This window comes from Sorex fumeus, unplaced genomic scaffold, assembly GCF_029834395.1.
Source record: "Sorex fumeus unplaced genomic scaffold, SorFum_2.1 ptg000183l, whole genome shotgun sequence".
Taxonomy (NCBI): Eukaryota; Metazoa; Chordata; class Mammalia; order Eulipotyphla; family Soricidae; genus Sorex; species Sorex fumeus.
The window spans coordinates 4,883,993-4,906,407 of NW_026606240.1; the positions used below are offsets into that span (position 1 = coordinate 4,883,993).

Consider the following 22,415-nt stretch of genomic DNA (forward strand, 5'->3'; position numbering starts at 1 on the left):
AAGGCCCTGCTATTTAAATTAGATTTATTTGATTGCATTGAAATAAGGACAGTTTTTATTTTGAATGAAGGCAAAGATTAATTATCAGAATTGTTATCCAATACAAAATACTTGGAAGTTAGATAAATCATGAGGTTACAGAATTTCCAGAAATCAGTAGGAATTACATCAGGATTAAAATTCCCATGGTAGTAACATGCTTAATAAATATGATTTTGAGACTGACCAGTTGAAATTGCAGTTTTCCCAGATCAGATCTGAACTACCTCTGTGCCTGTCATTTTTACTATGTCTTTAAAAATTTGGTGGACTTCTTTCAAGGTGGGAGTGGAATATGTATCAAAGGGAGTGGAAATATCTGTGTACATCTAGAACTATAAGAAAGGAAAAATTGAATAAAATAAAAAATAATTTTAAGAAACAGGAAAAAAATTTAAGCAAGAAAAAAATAGACTTTATTTGGTCTTGTACTTTTTAGTTGCTTTGAATCAAAACATTAGTTTTTACAAAGGACTTACAATCCCAGACTAATTTATTTGTAAATAAAGTAATTTTTTCTCTTTGATGTATATAATTAACAGATTATTTTCTCAAATTTACTAGTATGAAGAAATAATTGTTGAAATCAAAGTAATTTAAACTGCAATTTTGAGCTATGAGGTTTTTCATGGTATCAGATGAGTAGAGTTTTGAAGACAAAATGGGAGTCCAAGTCTTGTCGAATAAGGAAGGACCAATGCATAAAACATCTTCATTAAAAAAATACATCTCCACATTTCTGGGATAAATGTATTTTTTAAATAGCTGGAAAATTATTAGTTCCTCATTGAGATTAATCATTCTCTTAAGTGGTTGAGATTTGAATGTGTGTGTGTGTGTGTGTGTGTGTGTGTGTGTGTGTGTGTGCTTTTTCTCTCATGGCAGTGAGAGGAGGAATCATGAGAGACACCTGACTCACCCTTGCTTGCCTATTAGCACCTGAGTCCTCAATGCTCATGATGCCAATACTTTGTCCCCGGGTGAGAATCCTGTTACTTTCAACTTGGGTGAAAGACTTTAATTTTGCTTTCTTCTTAGCAACAGTTAAATTGGTATTAAGAAGATTAGGACCAAGAAGAGGGTGAATTGTAGTGGCAGTGTGGACTTTGGGGAAATGGCACATTACTTGAGTTGGAATGTGATGTAAATAAAGATATCTAGAAGTTCTGGGGATGAGATTACTTTGGGAGGCAACCAGGAAAGTTGAAGGTAGCAGGTGACATTGAAACTGGGTGTGGAAGGATGGGTTGGATTTTAATAGGCACGGATGGAAGAACATTCCAGGGAGAGGACAATCGCCCAAACAAAGATGTCATGGCAAAAAAATACAAGCCTGTTCCAGGAATGGCATATGATTCCGTGTAGTGGGAGATAAATGGGGATGGGCGGTAGAGGTGAGTTCTAAGAGGTCCTGAAATACCAGGTGAAGGTTTTACTTCATATGCCAGTAAGCACCTCACGGAATATGAATGCTTGTTTCCTAAAACTGCTTTGTCAGGATTGATTTTTTCAACCATATTTCCTGAAAGCAGATGAACAATCACAGTTTGCTAATCTTTCTTGATGTCTTAAAGGCTTAGGGGAGGATGAGGTGAAAGAACAGGGATTGGGGTATGTTCCTTGCACGAGTTACATACATGACACTACATGGCCCTAAACACTGCTAGGCACAGTCCTCCATTAGACTCCCAGGTTGCTTCAGAGAGAAGTCACGTAAGTGTAAGGCCACAGGACAAGACTAAGGGACTAACTGGTAGGACAAGGGAGAGTAGGAAGAAAACAGGATGCGGGGAAGGAAGGTGTCATGTTTGGAAAAAAGTTTAGAAACACTGACTAAATCAAGTGAATGTCCAGTTTGCATGAGTGGCCTTCAGAGCCCCTGGGCACCACTCTGGGCTCCCTGCAGCAGCCCCCACCGCACCCCCACCAAAAAAAGAAAAAAAAAGAGAAAGGAAAGAAAAGAAAAACTACTGTGACTTAAGCCTAGTCTTTGAGGTTTAGGAGGTAATAAAGCTCTTTTGTTTTTTTTGTTAGTTTGGGGGCCAACAATGGGCAGTGCTCAAGGCTTTCTCCTAGCTGTGTGCTCAGGGATCACTTCTAGTGGGGCTCCATGGACCATATGGGGTTGTGGGATCAAATCTGGGTCAGGCACGTGGAAGGAAAATGTGCTATCCGCTGTACTACCTCTGGCCCGTTCATACATCCCTTTGTGGTTCTGGGTCATGGTATGTGGTGAGTTTCCTTTGTCTCTCTTTATCAGGTGCCCACTATAGGGTGGTTATAACGTATTTTCTATAAATGACAAGTCAAGCTCTTCCATCTCCCAACAGTCTTGCACAGTGTCTGACTTTTCGCTTCAAGAGGCAGGTTTTGTGTCCTCTTAGAGTGATTTGTGACTGTGATGGAAATGACACCATGTGGATTCTGAGGCTAAGTCACAAAACGCCGTAAAGATTACTCCCAGTTTCCTAAAACAGGGATAGGAACTCTGGGTTGGCAGCCCATACAAGGTCTACAAAATGGTATGATCTGGCCCTGGTACATGGTAGAACAGAGATGAATGCTTCTCGTCAGCTGTCTGCAATCTGACTGACTCTATTTCTTGCCTGTGAAGGATTTTATAGGTATCAGAATTACCCTTGATAAAATTCTGGACTTGGGCTTCTGAAATTCTTATATCCCTATGAAATGAGAAAGTGCGGCCAGTTTCAGCTACTAGAAATGTGGGTAAAATATGCCTCCAGGTGATTCTTAGCCCTAGAAATGGGATCACCTTCACCTTGAGCTCTTCCTGCTGAGGCCCCAGATGTTACAGAATAAAACAAATTACCTCCACTCTGTGTTTACAAATTCCTATCACAAAAGAAACAGTGAGTAACATAAACTGGTTATTTTATACTGGTAGGTTTGGGGCAATCTGTTATCCTGCTATCATAACCAGAACAGCAAGGAATGAGACCTTTTCTAGTTTGTTTTTCTCTATTTATCAGGAATGGTCTTGCAGAGAGAGAAGAACTAACTATTGTTTAGAAAGTCCTGGTAGGTGATTTATCTATATTATCCTATTTATTTATTTATTTATTTACTTACTTATTTTGCTTTTTGGATCACACCCAGCGATGCACAGGGGTTCCTTCTGGCTCTGCAGTCAGGAATTACTCCTGGCGGTGCTCAGGGGACCATATGGGATGCTGGGAATCGAACCTGGATCAGCTGCGTGTGAGGCAAATGCCCCACCCACTGTGCTATTGCTCCAGCCCCTATCCCATTTTATTTTTCTAAAACCACTTTGAAAATAATATTATCACAGACTTTAATTGACTTCCTTAAGGTTGACTAGCTGAAAATCAAACCGAGTTTGGCTTTTTTTTTTTTTCTGAAAAGACGTGAAGAAAGTAACTAATATTCCCAGAATAAGTAGAAAAGTGTTGTGACTAGTGGGGAGCGTGCAGGGCTTGCCCTGGAGCCTTTTCGTTTTCAGGTAGGGCTCTCCAGATCCAGTGGACGACCAGCAAGGCCTATGGAAATCAACGAGAGTTTGCTTGCCAGAAAAAATATGAAGAAATCCCAGGAAATTAGTAAGGGGGAAAGAAAAGAAGCTAGTTTGATTGTCTCTCAACAAAAGCAGAGGGACTCTGAGATCATGCAACAAAATCAGTTGGCAGCTAATGAGAAAAACTCCAGGCAGACAAGAGAAGAATGATGGTTGGCTACTGTCAGCAAGGTGGACAGGAAAGTCTATGATCAAAATGTGGTGAAGTGGGCCAGAGTGATAGCACAGCAGGTAGGGCTTGCATGCGGCCTACCCGGGTTCGATCCCCAGCATCCCTTACGGCTGCCCAAGCACTTGTCAGAAGTAATTCCAGAGTGCAGAGCCAGGAGTCAGCATCTCTGGGTGTGACCCAAAAAAGCTAAAAAAATATATGGTGAAGTGAAGAGTCATAACATATGCTGTAACATACCCTTTTAAAACTCTATAAACTTTTCAACTTTACTTTGGGTCTGGCTTAGTGTGTTTCAGAACCATCTTCAAAGAATAAAACACATATTATGCATGTGAAAAAATAAGTAAAAAAATGTTTACATGTGATGAAAACCTGTAGACTTTTTACCATACAGTAAAAAGTCAAGCAGTAATTTTGATCAATATAAATGAACATCAATTTGCTCGAGCGGGCCCAGTAACGTCTCCATTGGAGACTTTGTTGTTACTGTGTCTGGCATATCGAATACTCTCGGTAGCTTGCCGGGCTCTCCGAGAGGGGCGGAGGAGTCGAACTCGGGTCGCCATGTTGGCTGCGTGCAAGGCAGACGCCCTACCCGCTGTGCTGGAGCGATAGCACAGCGGGTAGGGCGTTCGCCTTACACGCGGCCAACATGGCCAACCCGAGTTCGATTCCTCCGCCCCTCTCGGAGAGCCCAGCAAGCTACCGAGAGTATCTCGCCCGCGCGGCAGAGCCTGGCAAGCTCCCCGTGACGTATTCGATATGCCAGACACAGTAACAACAAGTCTCATGATGGAGACGTTACTGGGCCCGCTTGAGCAAATCAATGAACAACGGGAGGACAGTGATACAGTGATACTACTCTTGGTAGCTCCAGAAATTTGCATTTTTAGAAAGATCACCAAATAATTCTGATCTACCCTGAAGCGTGAGGACATTTGGGATTGGATGATTAGAGTCAAAAAAACACTCACACCCTTGTGAAAATTTATAGAGTTAAGAATTGCTTAGGAATTGTTCTTAGCTGGTTTGCTGATTTTAAATTATTCTTTTTTCTATAGGGGTGAGGTGAGGGTGACGCAAAGATGATGCTCATGACTTACTTCTTATTCTGTGCTCAGGAATCACTCCTACTAGTGGTGGGGACTTGTTGAAGTGCTGGGATTAAACAGAGGAACCCATGTGCAAGTCCCTAAATCCCAAAATCATCTCTGACCTGCAGATTTGTTGATTTTAAAATCACAGATGCATTGAGAGATGAGATCTAGGGACTGACCCTAAGGGCAGTGTTAACTTTAATCAATGATGAGGACAAGATGAAGTTAATCTTGATCCAAACCTCTTCCCATGTTGCAATTCCATCCACAAGGATTAAGAGAGTATAGCATAATTTTATTACCAAAAAAAGGGCATACATTTCAATATCAATCTTTTTCTCATTAGCACTATCATTGGAATTAACTTCCTAATGAATTTGCTAAGTGTTCTGTAATAATATTTAGGAACTGCAGAAAATGATTGCTGTGTTGATCAGAGTTTGGTTCCTTACTGGTCAGTTATAACAAAGTTGGCCAAAGGGGCCAGTGGTACAATGGTATCTTACTAATTCAGTGATAAAGACAGAATATTTTTCTTTTTCTGGATATTTATGCATACATAATGAGCACTTTGCAACGGAGTGCTTTGTAGCTGGAAGAACCTAGATGTTAGAGCTGAAGTAGATTTTGGAGCTTAACAAAGCCGACCTTCTAATTGTGCATATGGGCAAACTGAGGTCCTGAGAAAGGAAAAGGTTATAATAATGAGACTCTGTTGCTTCTTTTCTGCATGCTTGAACAAGTCATTTATTTGTCACTTGTCATCTCTGAAACTTGGGAAAACATGCCTGCCTCTTTTTTTGTGTTTTGGAGAAGAGTAAGTGAGAGGAGAATTTACCTGTCTGGTGCTGAGTGTCTCCCTTGGTGGTAATGTTAGTGCTTCTTGCTGCGGCATTGTCTGCTATCAGCTAAACAGAGCTCCTGAAGAACAAGGCCAGGACTATTGAGTTTCAGAGTTAAGTCACATCAGATACCTGTATTTCTCCACTTTAGCAAATGCTATTTTAAGACCTTTTTTGTAGAAGGGCCCCGGGACAATGGGTTTGACTGGCTGCCTCCAGGAGCACAGTCTGTTCTCGGAGGCCTGCAGCCTCTGTGCTCTGGCTGGCTCTCCATCTGTGCCTCAGAGGCCCCAGGCCCCATGCTCCTTCGGTGCTTCTAAAAACGAGCCAGTGGCATTTATTATTAGGAAACCAAGGCCTAAGATGTCCAAGGAGAGTGTTCCCGAGTGAGATCATCAGGTCTGGGAAGTATAAGAAGCAAAGTGTATGAGATCTCAAGGCAAATAAATTGCCTGGTTTCACCAATTATCAGCTGTCTAACTTAGATAAGTCTGCTCCTAAATCCGTCTGTTTCCTAATTTGTAAAAATTAGGAAAAAAAAAAGAACTACCAGGAGAAATTCCTGAGTGCAGAGCCAGGAGTAACCTCTGTGCAATGCTGGGTGTGACCCCAAAAACCAAAAAAAAAAAAAAAAAAAAAAAACCAATTTTTTTTTCAAAAAAATACCTCCTTTCCCGGGCTGTTGTGTAAGTCAGGAAAGAAATTCATATGAAGAGCCACAGTTGGGCTGGAAAGATAGCACAGCGGGTATGGCATTTGCCTTGCATGCGGCCAACCTGGTTTCGATTCCCAGCATCCCATATGGTCCTCCGAGCACCACCAGGTACTTAGAAATTCCTGAGAGTATGAGCCAGGAGTAACCCTTGTGCAATGCCGGGTATGACCCAAAAAGCAAAAAAAAGAGCCACAGTCTACACATGGTGGTTTATTTTAAAAAATTTTTAATTTTTTGAATCACTGTGATGGTGGTTTATTGTTAACTTTATTTTATTTTATTTATTTATTTGTTCCTTTATTTTGTGGTCATGCCTGCAGTGATCAGGGCTTACAGTTACTCTGCACTCAGGGATCACTCCCGCTGGGGACTGGGGGACCAACGGGGTGCCAGGAATTACATGATGGCTTAAATTAAATGTTGGCTGCTTGTATCTGTAGCCCTTGATACTTTTAAAGTTTATGAATTCAGAAGGGGAGTGGGATGTTGATTACTCCTCAATGGAAGGGGGAGAAAAAACAGAACAGAAAAATAGTGATTTATAGTAAATAATGCAATACTGTTTTGAATATCATAAAAAGGTAAGGCTGAAATTAAAAATTGGTTGAAAACATTGTATGGCCAAGAATGAGGTTTGTCAGAGGAACGGCAAGAGCTCTGCAAAGGGAAAAAAAGAAACTTATAGCAACCATCTACACTTCTCTCTGCTGCTTCTTGAAGTGCTTCCCCTCCTCCATATCCCTTCTGCTCCAGTTTATTATGGATGTTGAAGAAATTGATATAAAAACAAATATGCCAGAAATTTCTGTTCCTAAGCCTACAATGTAGGAACTTTGTGATGCACATACACGAAGTGCCAGGATTGAGTCCACGGTCTCTTGAGTGCCTTATGCTCCACCACTGAGCCACATTTACAGCCCTGGAAGAAATTTTAATGATCACACTGATAGAATTCATTAGTCTTATACTACTTGATTAAATAATAGAAGCCTACTGGTTACAGTATAAAGAAGAGGATATAATATTTTGCTAATGTAAAATGAAGAAAAAAATTGCTGTTTTTTTGTAGGTTTTTTATACTTTGCTCGAGCGGGCCCAGTAACGTCTCCATTGGAGACTTTGTTGTTACTGTGTTTGGCATATCGAATACTCTCGGTAGCTTGCCGGGCTTTACCTTTACCTTTACCTTTTATACTTTAATTTGTTTTTTAAACTGCTATTGTAGGTTCACTGAGTGACAATTGACATTACCTCTGGTTTTGTGTTACTTTCTGCAATGGTAGGTTTTTAGGTCAGGTTAACAACTTCAAAACTAAGTGGTTTAAACCGTAAATTTTTTTTTCCGTTCCTGACTTGACCATATCAGCTTATCTGAGACTGTACTCCAAATGGGCCTGCCTTGGGAACTTGGGACTATGACGTAGTAATAATAGGGCCAGTTATCACAGCCCAGGGAAACAGAGGACTAGAGGTCCCTAATACTTAGATTCTAAGTTCTTAAAGTTCCTACTCAGTAGAGGCACAAATTATTTCTCAACTCCAAGGAAGCTGCAAAGAGTCCTGCTCTGTGTTTGGTTAAAGAATATATATGTTGGGTGAATAGCACTAATATTGACACATTCACACAGTGGTTTTACTTCCTATAAACTTACTGAAGAGAAGACTGGTAACTTGATCCTTTTGACTTTTCTCCCAACAACAATCTGCAATAGAAGTGAAATAAATATTAGGTGACAAAATATAAATTTGGGACAAAATGGGAAAGAGAATGCCCACAATCTGATTTTTCTCTGCCCCTCCCATTTCAACATATCCCATTTCCTATTTCAGAATTCTGACTCGAATACATGAACTGGGTGCTCCTAGATGATCATGTAGCTACTCTTAACCACACAGTTACACAGCTAGAGATAGGGGTATAATCACCCCATTGTAAAGATAAAGATGATATGTGAGAAAGTCACAGGTAGTCAAATCCTGTGGTTCCAGCTCTATGCCAGTAGCCTCTCTGGGGGCCCATCACCATTTGCTGAGCTGCCCTCCAATGCCGGCTCTCCTTAGACAGAATTGACACTTGCTCCGTCTCCTCTGCTCTTCTCTCCACTTTTTTCTCTCAAATTTATGCCCCAGGCTTATCTTTGCAGGGAGGTGTAGGATTGGGGTCACACCTGGCATTTTCTTCTCCTTCTCTGCTCAGGGGTCACTCCTGTCACATGGGACCATATACTGTGTTTCCTGCACAGCCTGTGCCTCAACCCCTTCACTGTCTCCCTGGTCCCATCATGGTCTAGCCAACCTATATTCTGTTTCTTCAGGACTCCAATTTCTACTACATAGAAAATTGATTCACTAACAAATATTAAAGAGCTAAAAGAATTGTCAACCCTCACCTCCAACAACTGTGTGACCCAAGGAGTACTTCACTGGAGTCACAGATTCATAATGTGTCTTTAAAAAAAGGAACTTAGACTTTAGCTAGTCTGATGGTGTTTAACTTTTAAGTAAAACAATAATTCAGACTCTGTGTATAAAACATAGAGTGGTCCATTCTGATGGAGAAGTGGGTAGTACCTACAAGTTTGGCTTTCCACAATTCAAAAGCCCTAAAACACTTGAACTGACTTCCTCTGTGGTCTTGTACAGAAGAGAATTAGGGTACCACATACAGGCGATTACTAGAGACTGGAGATCCTTTCTGAGTGCTTTCCAGACTGTCTACTCTCACCGACCTACCTAGATGAGAGTGGCAGAGAAGAAAGGGGTTATTTTTGAGACATATGGGATTTGCCTACATGAGCTTATATGTTTCTCCTAAGACCCTGAGTAGCTCTATCCAGAGATAGTAAAATACAAAATTTTTGACCTGCAAGCTACTGGTTTGTATATATAGTTCAGGCTATTAGTCACTCAAGCCTATTATTGTGTGATGGGTTATCAAGCAATGTGTGGGATTTTCTTGAGCTTACTTTTATTATAGGATAATGTTTAAAAGCTCCTTATGTACAAAGCACTTTGAAAACTCTAATGGTACCCAGTAATCATCTGCATAATTATGAAGGTCAAATTGTGCTGAACAAACCTGAGAGCTCCCGTGGAACAAATTTGTGTATGAATAGAATAGGAGCTTAGTGAAAAATGGTTTTGTTGTTGTTGTTGTTACATCTTTCAACTCTTCTCGATATAATCACATCTCTCACCTGGAGAAAATTGTCACTCTTGTTCATTTTCCCAGTTGTTTACATTGAGGCGCCTTCTTTGCCTGGGTTTTGGATGTAGTGTGGAAGGCTACTAAGTTTCGGAGTCCAGAGTTGGCTGTAATGAGAATTCAGACGTATTTGCTAAGGAAACTGGCTCCAGCTTGTTTTGATCCCTGTGTCCCACCACCAAGAAATGCCCTCTCAAGAGCACACTTGGCCTCACCGGATGCCCTTCTATAGAGGGGCTGGCTGCTTTCACTCGCCATCCTCAATTTTCCATCTTACACTAGGAAACTGCAAGGTTAGAAAAACAATGGACTGTTTCCTTCCTCTTTCTTTAAACTAAGAGGTTGAAAGGAGGACTTGGTATTCATTACTCACAGACCAGGCTTGAGAACAAAGGTCACTGTAGTTCATATGTAACAGTCATGTTTAAAAACCCAGAGGTCTCTTTGGGCCCCTAACCCACACTTGTCATCTTGTTAGGATCATCATCTTAACCCAGTTCTTGCCTCAAATTTGTTAGTAATTTAGACTGACATTTTGAATCATAGCTTGTTTTCCAAAAACCTCAACACCCTGGGGGAGAGCCGACACCAGGCAGGCTCAGTGGAGAAAGTCTTTTCTTCTGGGGCTCTGCCCCCTGGAGATCTAAAACAGTATTATTATTGGTCGTAACAAGTACGTGAATTCGCAAACTAAGGATTTAAGAATGCTCTCCACTGAGCAGTTAAGATGTTTTTTCCTGACATTTTTCAGATTTCCTCTCCGTAATATCCTTTTGCTGTGAACTGCTTTTTTTTTTCATGGCTAGACAATCTGTAGCCAGAAAAAACCCTCATCACAGGAGTAATGTAGATACCCCGGTACAGTCACTTTTGCTCATCTTGCTGAAAGGGGAAAGGAAATCACCTTTCTAACACCCAGCTCCCAACATGTGCTATTTATGCTAAAGAGCAGCTGTCATTTTTCCCTACCAGCTTGACCTCTCTCTCACACTGGACAGAGCAAAGAAAGTCAGAAATCACAAAGCAACAGCAGCGTGACCATTAGGGCAAACTTGCATCAGTAACTGAGTGTCAGCAAACCCTTCACAGCCAGCTGTGGGCCTCAGGGGAACTTTTCGGAATCCTGCTTATTTTTGCCATCGTGGTCCTCCTCTCTAAAAATAAAATGAATATTTTTAAAAATTTTTAAAAATTTTTAATGAATCATCGTGAGGCACAGTTACAGACTTACAAACTTTTGTGCTTATGTTTCAGTCATACTATGATGGAGTACTCATCCTTCCACCAGTGCCTGTTCTCTATCACCAATGTTCCCAATATCCCTCCCATCCCCCGCCCCCACCTCTGTGGCCGACGCATTCCCTTTTACTCTCTCTCCTTTAGGATGTTGTGGTCTGCTATGCAAGTACTGAATGACTATCATGTGCAGTCTGTAGTCTACTTTTGGCACACATCTCCCATCCCGAGCGGGCTCTCCAAACACGCTTTACTTGGTGTTCCCTTCTCTACCTGAGCTGCCTTTTCCTCCAGCATGTGAAGCTGGCTTCCAAGCCGTGGAGCAAACCTCCTGGTACTTATCTCTACTATTCTTGGGTATTAGTCTCCCATTCTGTTACCTTATATTCCACAAATGAGTGCAATCTTTCTATGTCTGTCCCTCTCTTTCTGACTCATTAAAACGAATATGTTTGATGTCTTCCTTGGTTTAAAGACAGATATAGGGCATATTATGTTTTCTGTGGTTTGAGAGTTTTTATGTTTTTTTATCTTAAAGGGATTAAAACATTTTCTGAGCTCTTAAAAGTTTTATGGAGGGTAGGTACTGTACATATAATTGGCCCTGCCAATAGGAAGCAAATGCTTCCTTAATATATATATATGTATATATATATATGAATTAGTGTAGTTTCATTACTTAAACTGGCTATAAATTATAAGATGGATTTGGTTCATAAAGTGAGAGAGATTGTGTATTTAATCCTACAAATTAAGGCCTCACAATTGATGGTATATATGGTCTTTGATTTAGAGTGAAGTTTCATACTTTGGTTTAGGGAACAAAAGCCAAAGGTGTTATAAATACTTCAGTGATATGGCCTTGGGTCAGAATCTTGACTCTGTTGCCCACAAAACTTAGGAAAGCTACTTTATTCTTTTGTGCCTCGGCTTCGATCTTGATAAATGAGCAATAATACAAGTTATCTACTCAGGTTATTAGGAGAATAAATGAAGTCGTATTTGAAAGCAATTAGTCTGGGATATTGTACACTTACAATACATGCCAGTTACAGTAATTACTATTATTATCATCATTGAGTGTTGCTATCCTATTCACCAGATGAAGAAACTCATGCTTCATTATTTGCAGGATAACTGTTCTTCTGTGTACTAGTAGGTAATGAGCAGCTAAAAAGGTCACAAAGGAGATTAGATTCAATCAACTAAGAATATGTGAAGAGAAGGGACTTGGAAAGTTCAGAGATGATTAGGATACAGATGCTGGCCTCTTAGACATAAAAGGAGGGTGTGTGAGCTCAGTGAACGGCTGAATGGGAAAGAACAGTTTGATGAAAGGTGTCAGCCTGACTCTGTAGATGAAGACACCTTCTGGACATTTCCACATTTGACTTTTTACTCAGCAGTGTCTTCTGTACCCCGTTTATAATGACCAGATTTTAGTTTGAAAGAATGTAACACTTTAAGCGATAGAGAACAAAGTTGGATTATATTATCTTGGCAGAATCAGACTAGACTGACATAGAAAATTCAACTAGAAAGAAGACTGAAAATTTAGCCAAAACAAAATCACAAAGCTTTTTGGCTCTTCTAACTGATGTGATAAGATTTTATATCATGTTTTCAATTTTAATTATTTTTCTTTGATGTGCTTTACAAGGATTGTAGCTATTTTCATTTAAGGATGAGGAAACTGACCTTGGTTGATTTTTTTCCCCCTAACATACAGAAAGTTTGGGGCCTTCAGAAGTTAAATCTAGATCCATTAATAGGACCCTGTCTTTGTTGACTTGACACGGAATTGTCATAATAATCATGATGCTTAATAGAAATATTAGTATTTATTGACCCCCTTTTATCTTTTTTGGCATATATATGATTTCTCACAGTCACTCTGTAGAATGAGGCTACTTGATTTCATTTATGGTTGAAAAAAGGTTTCTCCCAGTCAAGTAACTTTTTCCAAGTCTTATTTCTAGTAAGTTGAAACTTTGTCAGCTTTAAGCCTCAAGATCTTTTTCAATGATTCTGTCTCATCACCTATTGTAACTCGATGCTACTCAATCATAAAATTAATTTGGATTAACTTGAATCATTATTATTATTGTTATTATTATTTTGCAGAGAATTGAATCCAGGGCCTCGCAAAGCATGAGCTCTGCCACTGAACTGATTCAGCCTTACCCTGTGATTTTGAATGAGCAGTGACCCATGTGATAAACAAGTAAAAATGTTTAAAAATAGTATCCAATTTGTTAAAAACTTTGAAAGTAATCTTTAATTGTTTATACAAATGGGCTGGAGGATAGCACTGTAGCACTGTCCTCCCGTTGTTCATCGATTTGCTCAGGCGGGCACCAGAAATGTCTCCATTGTGAGACTTGTTGTTACTGTTTTTGGCATATTGAATACGCCACAAGGAGCTTGCCAGGCTCCCCGAGAGGGATGGAGGAATCGAACCCGGGCTGGTCGCGTGCAAGGCAAATGCCCTATCCACTGTGATTCTTCAAAAATTAGGCTGAGGTCTAGAACAAATGATTTTAATCCTTGTCTTATATTGATCCCAGTAAGATTGTGTACATGTTAAAAGAATGGAGGCCTTAAGAATTGGGTCAGTCTCTGTCCTCTCCTTGGTGAAGGAGTTAGGATGAGGCCAAGTTGGGGAACCATTGCTGCTCAAAATTTGCCCAGAATATGTCCAGCTTTCTCCATGGGGTCATTTGAAACACTAGGCTCTCTTCTGTATATCTTAATGCAACTTTCAGTGAAAAAGGTGTTGAATTTCTTCAGAGCAAGAGCAGATTATCAATAGTGGAAGACAATTGGAAATTGAGATTTTATGTTCAGATTTCCATCTTGCCTCTAAAGGATTTGTTACTCACAACAGCTTTCTGATATGCCAAAGTAGCCTTTGCTTCCTGCTCTAGTGACTGTTCATACTGCTTTTGGGAACGTAAAGTTTTCTGACATGCAGGACTTTGAAAAGTTGATAATAAATAATAACTGTGAGGAGGAGCCATTTCTATGATGATCCAAAGTTAAGTTGAGAGTTTTAGAAGAACTCTACACTAATTCTGTTTAAGAACATTGTGCTAGTTGTGTGTTCAGAGTGCAGCTGACTGTTTATTACTGTTTTGTCTTAGCTAATTGGAAAACACCTAAATTATATATAGTCATCCCCACAGTTCAGGGTTGATTAAACAGCCCATGACACTTTTTCCCTTATAGATCATCTCAAAAGTGACTAGACTCACTTGAGTTAATTATTCCTCATTTGTTCTACTTCTCTGAAATATCCCTAGAACTCTACCTTATTTTTCCCTTGAATTTCACAATGGACACAGATGGCCGGGAAAATTTAGGTAATTGTTTGCTTTGGTTTAGTTCTTTCAAGGGAATAGAAAAATCACCATACTACAAATGAGAGAGAGGAAATGACAGCTTTTATCTTTTATGCAGGTAGCCTATATTTACATGAGACCACAGAAAGTTCCTGACAGGATGTTATTGATTGTATTTACCCAATTGGGTTTTGAGATGAGTCTTCCTGCCACTTTACAGGTTATGCAGGTTTTTCATTTGACTTGAGAATCAAATCCCAGATCTTCTGGACTCTTCCATAAAATCTTTACAATAGAAATGTTCGATCCCTTGACAGATTTGCTGTTAAGTCTTTCTAATTCAGCTACTTTTCTCTGTGCGGTCAGTAGCAATGTACTACTCCCTTGTTGAATACGTTGAATAATAGTTCAAAGGGATTACATGAAAATTAAAACATCATTGTAATAACTAGATTTTACTGATCACCAGGCCACTTTTTTAGTGATTTGTGGATCATTTAATCACAAATCATTTAAAAGTCACAACAATTTTTATCATAGACACACTGGTGGTGCCAATTTAACTGCTTCAAAACCTTTATGTACTAATTCGAATGGCATTTTGTTATGAATGTTAGACACCTTAGTGGCAGATTTTACTTCCTGTGTGTGTATGATCACAAAAATCAATACAATATTAGATTGTCCACATTGCATTGAGGAATAGATATGGGGGACATGTTTGGGCCCTCTTCAGAATAATTTTATTTTGCCCAATGAAAGCATTAAAAAATGAATTTCTAACAACTGTAGCCATGAAGCAGATTCAAAGCTTCTTGAATGATTAAGTGGAGCATTTAATCCCCAAACTAATTTTTCACATAAGCATGAGCTGTATTAAGTCATTCAACCTGGAAGAGATAATTCAAAGAACTGGAGAAGCACACGCTTTGTATGTAGGAATTCCCATTTGATCCCTGGTATTATGTGGTTCCCTAAGCAACATAGGAAGTAGATACTGAGCACCACTAACTATGACACCCCCCCAACAAAAAAATCTGACCAAAAAATAATAGACTTTAGGAAGCATTTCTAAACAGTTATCCCCAATTTTCAAGTTTGCCTTATTCCACTTTACTTTTACATAAGACTTACATTTGTACTATTTTACTAACCAAAAAAAAATCCAAGGAGAGTTTTTGTCATCACAGAAGCAGCCCACATCCTGACTGGTGACTGCATTGAGGCAGGCAGACATACAAGGTCTAGGTGTTAGTGACCTGTCTGCCCTGACAAATTCACACAACAATAAAGGTTAATAAATAACTCTTTTCTCCCTCTCCTATAAAACAGTTCTCTGTAATATACCACCACACAGGCTCTGGTGACTTAGCCTAATACTTGGTCATTACCTCTCAACTTTCTGTGTGTGCTTGTCTTGTTGAGTCTGGGTAACTGGAACAACATCATATATGTATTTCCAATCTATGTGGCCTGGGTATTTATGTCATTCCTTCTTTTATCACCCATTAGTGTTATTTTAGGTTTTATGTATTTGGTATGCTATGGGAGGTGATTTTGTGGATAAGGTATGGGAATGCTCAAAAATGTTTCTGTATAAAAAAGGGTTATTGCTTTCTTGCTTTTTGCCATTTCTGTTGAAAGGTTTTATATAAATGCTCTGCTTTTAGACAGTAGGGAGAAACTGTATTTTAATCATACCCTTTGCATTTTTCTCTCTTCAACTTTCCCGCTTCTTAAGTTACTTCTTATGTCAGGTTGTATAAGAGCTGCTATAGCTTTTGTATATTTAAAAAATCTGAGAAAGTCCAATTAGAGGGACAGTTAGTATGGATGCAGTGGAATATATTCATATAATTTTTGTTACATTCATATTGTGGCAAATTATTACAGTATATGCACATTGTCTTGGAAAATTTATATAACTCACTGTTGCCAACTCACCTGACATCATGACACAAATATTTGAGGCAGAGGTTTTTTCTTAATAGTTATGTAACTTGTGGTCCGAACAACATGGGTTCAGGAGATGAAACTGGTTTGAAATACAAAAGTTGAAAATCAGTCTGTGATTAATTCTTCTAAATCTTATAACTTCTATAAATATAGGATAAATTCAATATTTCCCAAGTTGACAATAATCCTAAATTTGAACATTTCCTTAAATTTATACCATCAATAATAAAAAAAATCAATTTTGACTTTTAGGAAAAAATGTTTTTGCTTTCTATTAAAAATATAAAATGATTACATATAAAGGTGTGATAAAAGAGTATGACTAAAAATATAAAATGAACATTATATGGCATGTCAGAAAGTTAAATATTTTGTTGTGATGCCTATGGTAGTTATCAACTTAAAATTTTTGATTTCTTGTCATTTATTTTATCATTTTAATAAATGCATTTGTATGTCATTTTATTACTAACATGTGTTCTTCAAGGAGAATGTAGCACTGTAGCACTGTCCTTCCGTTGTTCATTGATTTGCTTGAGTGGACTGTATTTTAATCATACCCTTTGCATTTTTCTCTCTTCAACTTTCCCGCTTCTTAAGTTACTTCTTATGTCAGGTTGTATAAGAGCTGCTATAGCTTTTGTATATTTAAAAAATCTGAGAAAGTCCAATTAGAGGGACAGTTAGTATGGATGCAGTGGAATATATTCACAATGAGTGGACCCACTCATTGTGATACCTGTTGTTACTGTGTTTGGCATATAGAATACGTCACAGGTAGCTTGCCAGGCTTTGCGATGCTGGTGAGATACTCTTGGTAGCTTGCCGGGCTCCCGGAGAGGGGCAGAGGAATCGAACCTGGGCCGACCAGGTCGGCCTCGTGCAAGGCAAATGCCCTACCCGCTGTGCTATGGCTCCAGCCCTTCAAGGAGAATAATCTTAATTATATTTTTGTCATTTCAAAACCTGAATCCACTTTATCCAAGAACAACTTGATATAATACAAGTTGTGTGAGTGTGTGTGTGTGTGACAGAGAGAGAGAGGGAGAGACAGAGAGGTAGAGAGAGAGAGAGAGAGAGGTCTTCACTAACTGAACCTTTTAATTCGTTAGTCATGAAGGATTTTCACTGTTAAGGGAAAAAAAACTAAAAATAGGAGACAATTTCCTTTCTTTATTGAAATATATAATGTCATTTCTCTATATCTTAGTCATTAAGATATGATTTATTTTTTGTTCTTTGTATTAGTCAGTATAAAACGATAGTTTTAAAAGAAACAAGTCCAATAGCGGACTCATAAAAGGCATTTAAAAGACTACGTTTCACAAAAAGGTTTATTTCTCACTCACATCCAGGTATCCATCGTCCCCTCTTCCCTGTTGCTCCATTGTGGTCATTTGGGGACCCTCACTTTACTCCTTTTATCTAGTCTTTCCCACTGGTTCTTCTGCGTCTGGCTGCTAAGGGGGTAAGAAAAATGTTCAGAGACTAGGCCTGAAAGCATTCTGCATCATTTTTGCCTACAGTTCCTTTGTGATAACTCATTCATGCTGCTACAAGATGCTGAGAAGTTCCTAATAGAGATATCTACCTCTTTCTGAAAGTTTGAGTTGTGCCACTTTGTTTAATGAAAGAACCTGCATTGGTACCTGTACTTGCTAATAGAAAAGATCTGAAGAGAACTTTCACTTTTATGACAAAAGGTCAAAAATAAAAGTAGTGTTCAGCATTTTCCTGCATCTGCCAGTGTCGAGGTGATTCTACTGCACAAGCGTGAGAGTGACCCTGCTCAGCTCTGTGCTCTGGAACTACCTTATGCAGGTTGTGTATTTATCAGATCGTTCCCAAGCTTACCGTCTGTCAGTTCTAGTTTACATTTCGTGTGTTTGGTGTTCTTTTTGGAGGAGACTAGGAAATATCATCATTTTTTTCCTGTATAAATTAGTAGTAATTGTTTCTGTGCTTCAGGCTATTTTGTATTCTGAAAGATTTTATAAGAAAGCCCTCCTTTGAATAGTGGGAAAACCTAGGTATCTACTATGAGAGAAGAGCAGAAAAGTGTATAGGTGATTAATGATATTATCTGCTGTAAGCTTCAATGGGAATGTAAAAATAAAGATTTTATATATGTGTATAAATATACATACACATATGTGTATATTTTTTTGATGGGAATGGTCTCAGGGGATTGTCACAGATCCAAACTCTATGTGCATTTAATTGGTAACGACATTGTGCTTTGGTGATAAATACGGGATTTGAAATCATACCTGGATTTGGGGTCAAAGCAATAGTACAGCTGGTAGGGCACTTTGCTTACATGTGGCTGACCCAAGTTCGATCCCTGACATTCCATATAGTTCCTTGAGCCCCGAGCACAGAACCAGGTGTAAGATCTGAGCACAAATAGGCTTGTTTCCAAAACAATTAAATAAGGAACAGAATACCTGGAATTGTATGTATCCTTTTTCATCATTTATTAGTTGTGTGACATTGCATAATATGCAGTCTTCCTGAACATGTTTCATTAACTGTAAAGTGTAACAGTAATCTTATCTAGTGTACATGTTGTTTTCAGTGTCAAATAAATAAAATTTTAAAATTTCTGTAAAGTATACTTTATGCTCTGTAAATGTAAAGTATAACCCCTATCTTCCTTTTCACCACTTTTTGGTCCAGTTTCCACTCTGCTGGAAGCCCTGATGAAATGGATGCTGATGGGCAGGGCTGACACAGTTGCTACTCACCAGCATGGTCCTATCAGGTGTGCCAGTTGGCGTCTATTCTGATTGGTTGGTATCTCAAGTCTATTGCTTGTTCGATATTTTATATCACACCTACTGATGAACTTGGCCTCAGGACAGGAAGTTTCAAAAACACCTTTCTCAACTTAGATGATCTCATAGGGCTGGAAACGAGAAGAAGGAAACATATTGAAATGTTTAATAATTTCTTTCTGCAGAGAATATAACAAACCAGTGGCCATGTTTACCTTCATGGTCAAGATTAAGTTTTCCACTATCATAAAATGTGTAACTTTAATGATTGTGAAACACTGCTTTCCAGATTTGCTTTTCACAATTAAATGCCATATGCCCCCAGACTTCCAAAGCTATCAGATGTTAGTCTCAAGAGGTCTTAGGGGAAACATATTTAACAGTTTCTAGGAATGAGAAGAAGGGCCCAATGATAGTGTACTATCATTGTACTTAAATGCTGAAAGAGTAGGATCTTACTATTAAAAATTTGAAGGGATTGAGAAAATCTGCCAAGCAAATCACACAACAGATAGAAGGTTGAAGACATATTTTTTTCACATGAGTTAAAATCAGGAGACCACAACTTCAAATAAGGAAAAAAGTAGCAAGTGGAAGAAAAGTGAAAGAAAACCCCAAAATGTTAGAAAGAAAATGGACAAATGCTCATAGCTTAACACCAGCTTACCCAAAGGGGCTTTCATTGTCTTCCAGTGAAGGGATTTATCAATAAGGCAGGGAATGAAATTTTTAGAAAAACTATTATTATCATCATCATTATTTATTTTTATCTTATTTATCCCCTCATTATCTTTGTTTTTAATGTTGTCACTATGACTTGGGATCACACACACTCCTGACTGTGATACTTTCACGTTTATTGGTGCTTTCTCACATCACATTGGGTTGTGGTGCTCACATCCCTGTCCTCCATGCTTGCAAACTTGCAATACTTTAGTGCTGGTACTTGTGCACATTCTCTGGCTGCATTGCTCACTGGAGACCCTGTGCTCTCCAGGGATGTTGCTTCCTGACTGGGTGCTTGCAGGGGATGCACTCCTTTCCATATGGTGCTTGCACATACCTAACTGTTACACAGGTGAGGGTTGCTTGCTTCACAAGAGGTTATAGACTGCAGAGCAGCCAGATTCAAAAAGAAGATCTCCTGAGGCATGTGGGAACATGCTTCTGCCAAGCCAGGTGATCTAAGACCCTGAGCTAGACTTTGGGGCTAAGAAAAAGTATTTTGAGTATTATGAAATTAGATAAATTCAGAGAGCTTGTCTGCATGAAAGTTACTTGATCCCTTAAAAAACACTTGATCACTTGATCACTTGACATCTAGTTACTCGTCGATTTGCTCGAGCGGACACCAGTAACATCTCCATTCGTCCCTGTTGCGTGCTAATGTAGCCCAATGTTGTCTGCTCATTCGAGGAACAAGAACAGCCTTAAACCGACTGTTCAGTGTCTTGACGAAGAAATCTGACCATCTTGTAGGTGGGCGACCATGCAATCTTTTGACGTACTGTGGAATCCAGTCGGTAATGGCTCTAGTTCAGTGGTCATCTCCAAATTTCATTACATGTCCAGTCCATCTAATTTTTGATGACTTGGAGAACAACACAGCATCCCTGATTCTTGATCGTCAACAGAGGTCGGAACTCTGGATTCTTTCTCACTTGAGTGAAGCATGATACTCCAAGCATAGCTCTTTCGATTCCACTTTGGGAGACCCGAATACCATTCTCATCCTGTTTTTGTAGGGCCCAGGTCTCTAAGGCATATGTTAAAGCAGAAAGAACAGTGGAATCGAAGAGATGTGCCTGGAGCCAGAGATTCTTCGTCCTGTTAGCTATTTCTTTGATGTTCTTGAAGGCGTTCCAAGCCGCTTTCTTCCTCCTGCGCAACTCAGGTGCCAGGTCATACGTCATGTTGACTTCTTGACCTAGCTACACATAACTCTTGCATTCGTAGATGTTCATTCCATTGAGAGCGAATGGGATGTCAGGAATGAGACTGTTTCTCATAAACATTGTCTATGTGAGATTCAACTACAATCCGACTTTTCCACACTCATAGTCAAAGTCGGCCAGCATTTGTGCTACTTGGCTAATGTTTGGTGTTATTAGAACGATGTCATCAGCGAAGCGGAGGTGGTGTAGTTGCTGACCGTCTATCTTCACTTCCATTTCTTCCCATTCCAGTTGTCGTATGATGTTCTTGAGCGTGGCACTGAAGAGTTTCGGTGAAACGGTATCACCCTGCTGAGACTTTCTCTTGACATGGATGATCACTTCCTTGTAGAATGGTGAGATCCTGGTGGTGAATCCGTAATACAGCTCATGGAAGATCCTGATGTATTGAGTTTGAATGCCCTGTTTGGCTAGGGCTTTGATGACCACTTCAGTCTCGACAGAATCAAGGGCCTTAAAATCAATGAATGTTAGACAAAGTGGCATCTTGAACTCCCAAGAAACTTCAATGAGCTTGATTATTATGTGGATATGGTCGATCATGCTGAATCCTTTTCGGAACCCGGCTTGCTTGCATGGTTGTCCTTCATCTAGTGTTCTGCCAATTCTGTTCAGGATGACTGGAGTGAACAGCTTGTACATGACAGACAGATAGGCAGATTGGGCGATAGTTGCCAATGTCGTGGATGTCTCCCTTCTTGTACAGTAGTACAGTCCTCCTGGTTTTCCACTAGGACGGAACCTTGCATTCAGACAGGTAGCATGTGAAGAGCTGAGCCAGTGTATTGATGAGTACTGATGGCAGGTTCTTTAGGTGTTCGGGTCTGACCTTGTCTGGGCTGGGTGCTGTTTGCTTCTTTACCGATGAAATAGTGTGTCGGATTTCAGAAGGGAGAACATGGGGAATGATATATCCATCCTGTGGAATTTGGAATTTGGTATGTGGGCAGGTGGATGTGGACTTTAAAAAACAAAAGGCTTAATTGCCTGGATAAATCAGATTAGGGACATTAGCTATCTCTGTTTAGGATGTCAGAGATGAGGACAATCAATCTAGAGATATGTTCATCAGATGAAGGATGAGTAACTCATAGAAGCACAGTAAACACTATTAGGCATAGGATGGCTGATTTTGAAGATTGATAGAGTTTTTTCAGGAGGTTATAAAAGCTAGGAAACATTTGATTTCAACAGTTTGTTTGGATTTAAAATACTTTGAAAGTGAATGAGGATAAGAGAAGGTGAAGCAGTGGATCAGAATGATAAGCATCTTGGTTCTGTACTGTACTAGGTTGCCTTTAAATGTGAATTGCATATTTAAAGTGTGAAATAATGGAAGAATCTTTACTTTAAATCATTGTGTAGAAAATAAGTTAGAGGAACATGGTGTAATGTGATAGATGTGGATTAAGGAAATGATCTTTTTTATATTTTAAGTTTTGTTGATTTTTTTAAAATATTAGTGATTTGGGGCCACATGTGGCAGTACTTGGAATCACTCCCTGTGGTTGCTTGGAGGAAATATAC

General features: G+C 39.3%; 1 pseudogene; it reads left to right on the forward strand.

Annotated features, from left to right (window-relative positions):
- Positions 1-1,420: 1,420 nt before the first annotated feature.
- Positions 1,421-3,742, forward strand: LOC130017226 (small EDRK-rich factor 1-like; annotated as a pseudogene).
- Positions 3,743-22,415: the final 18,673 nt, after the last annotated feature.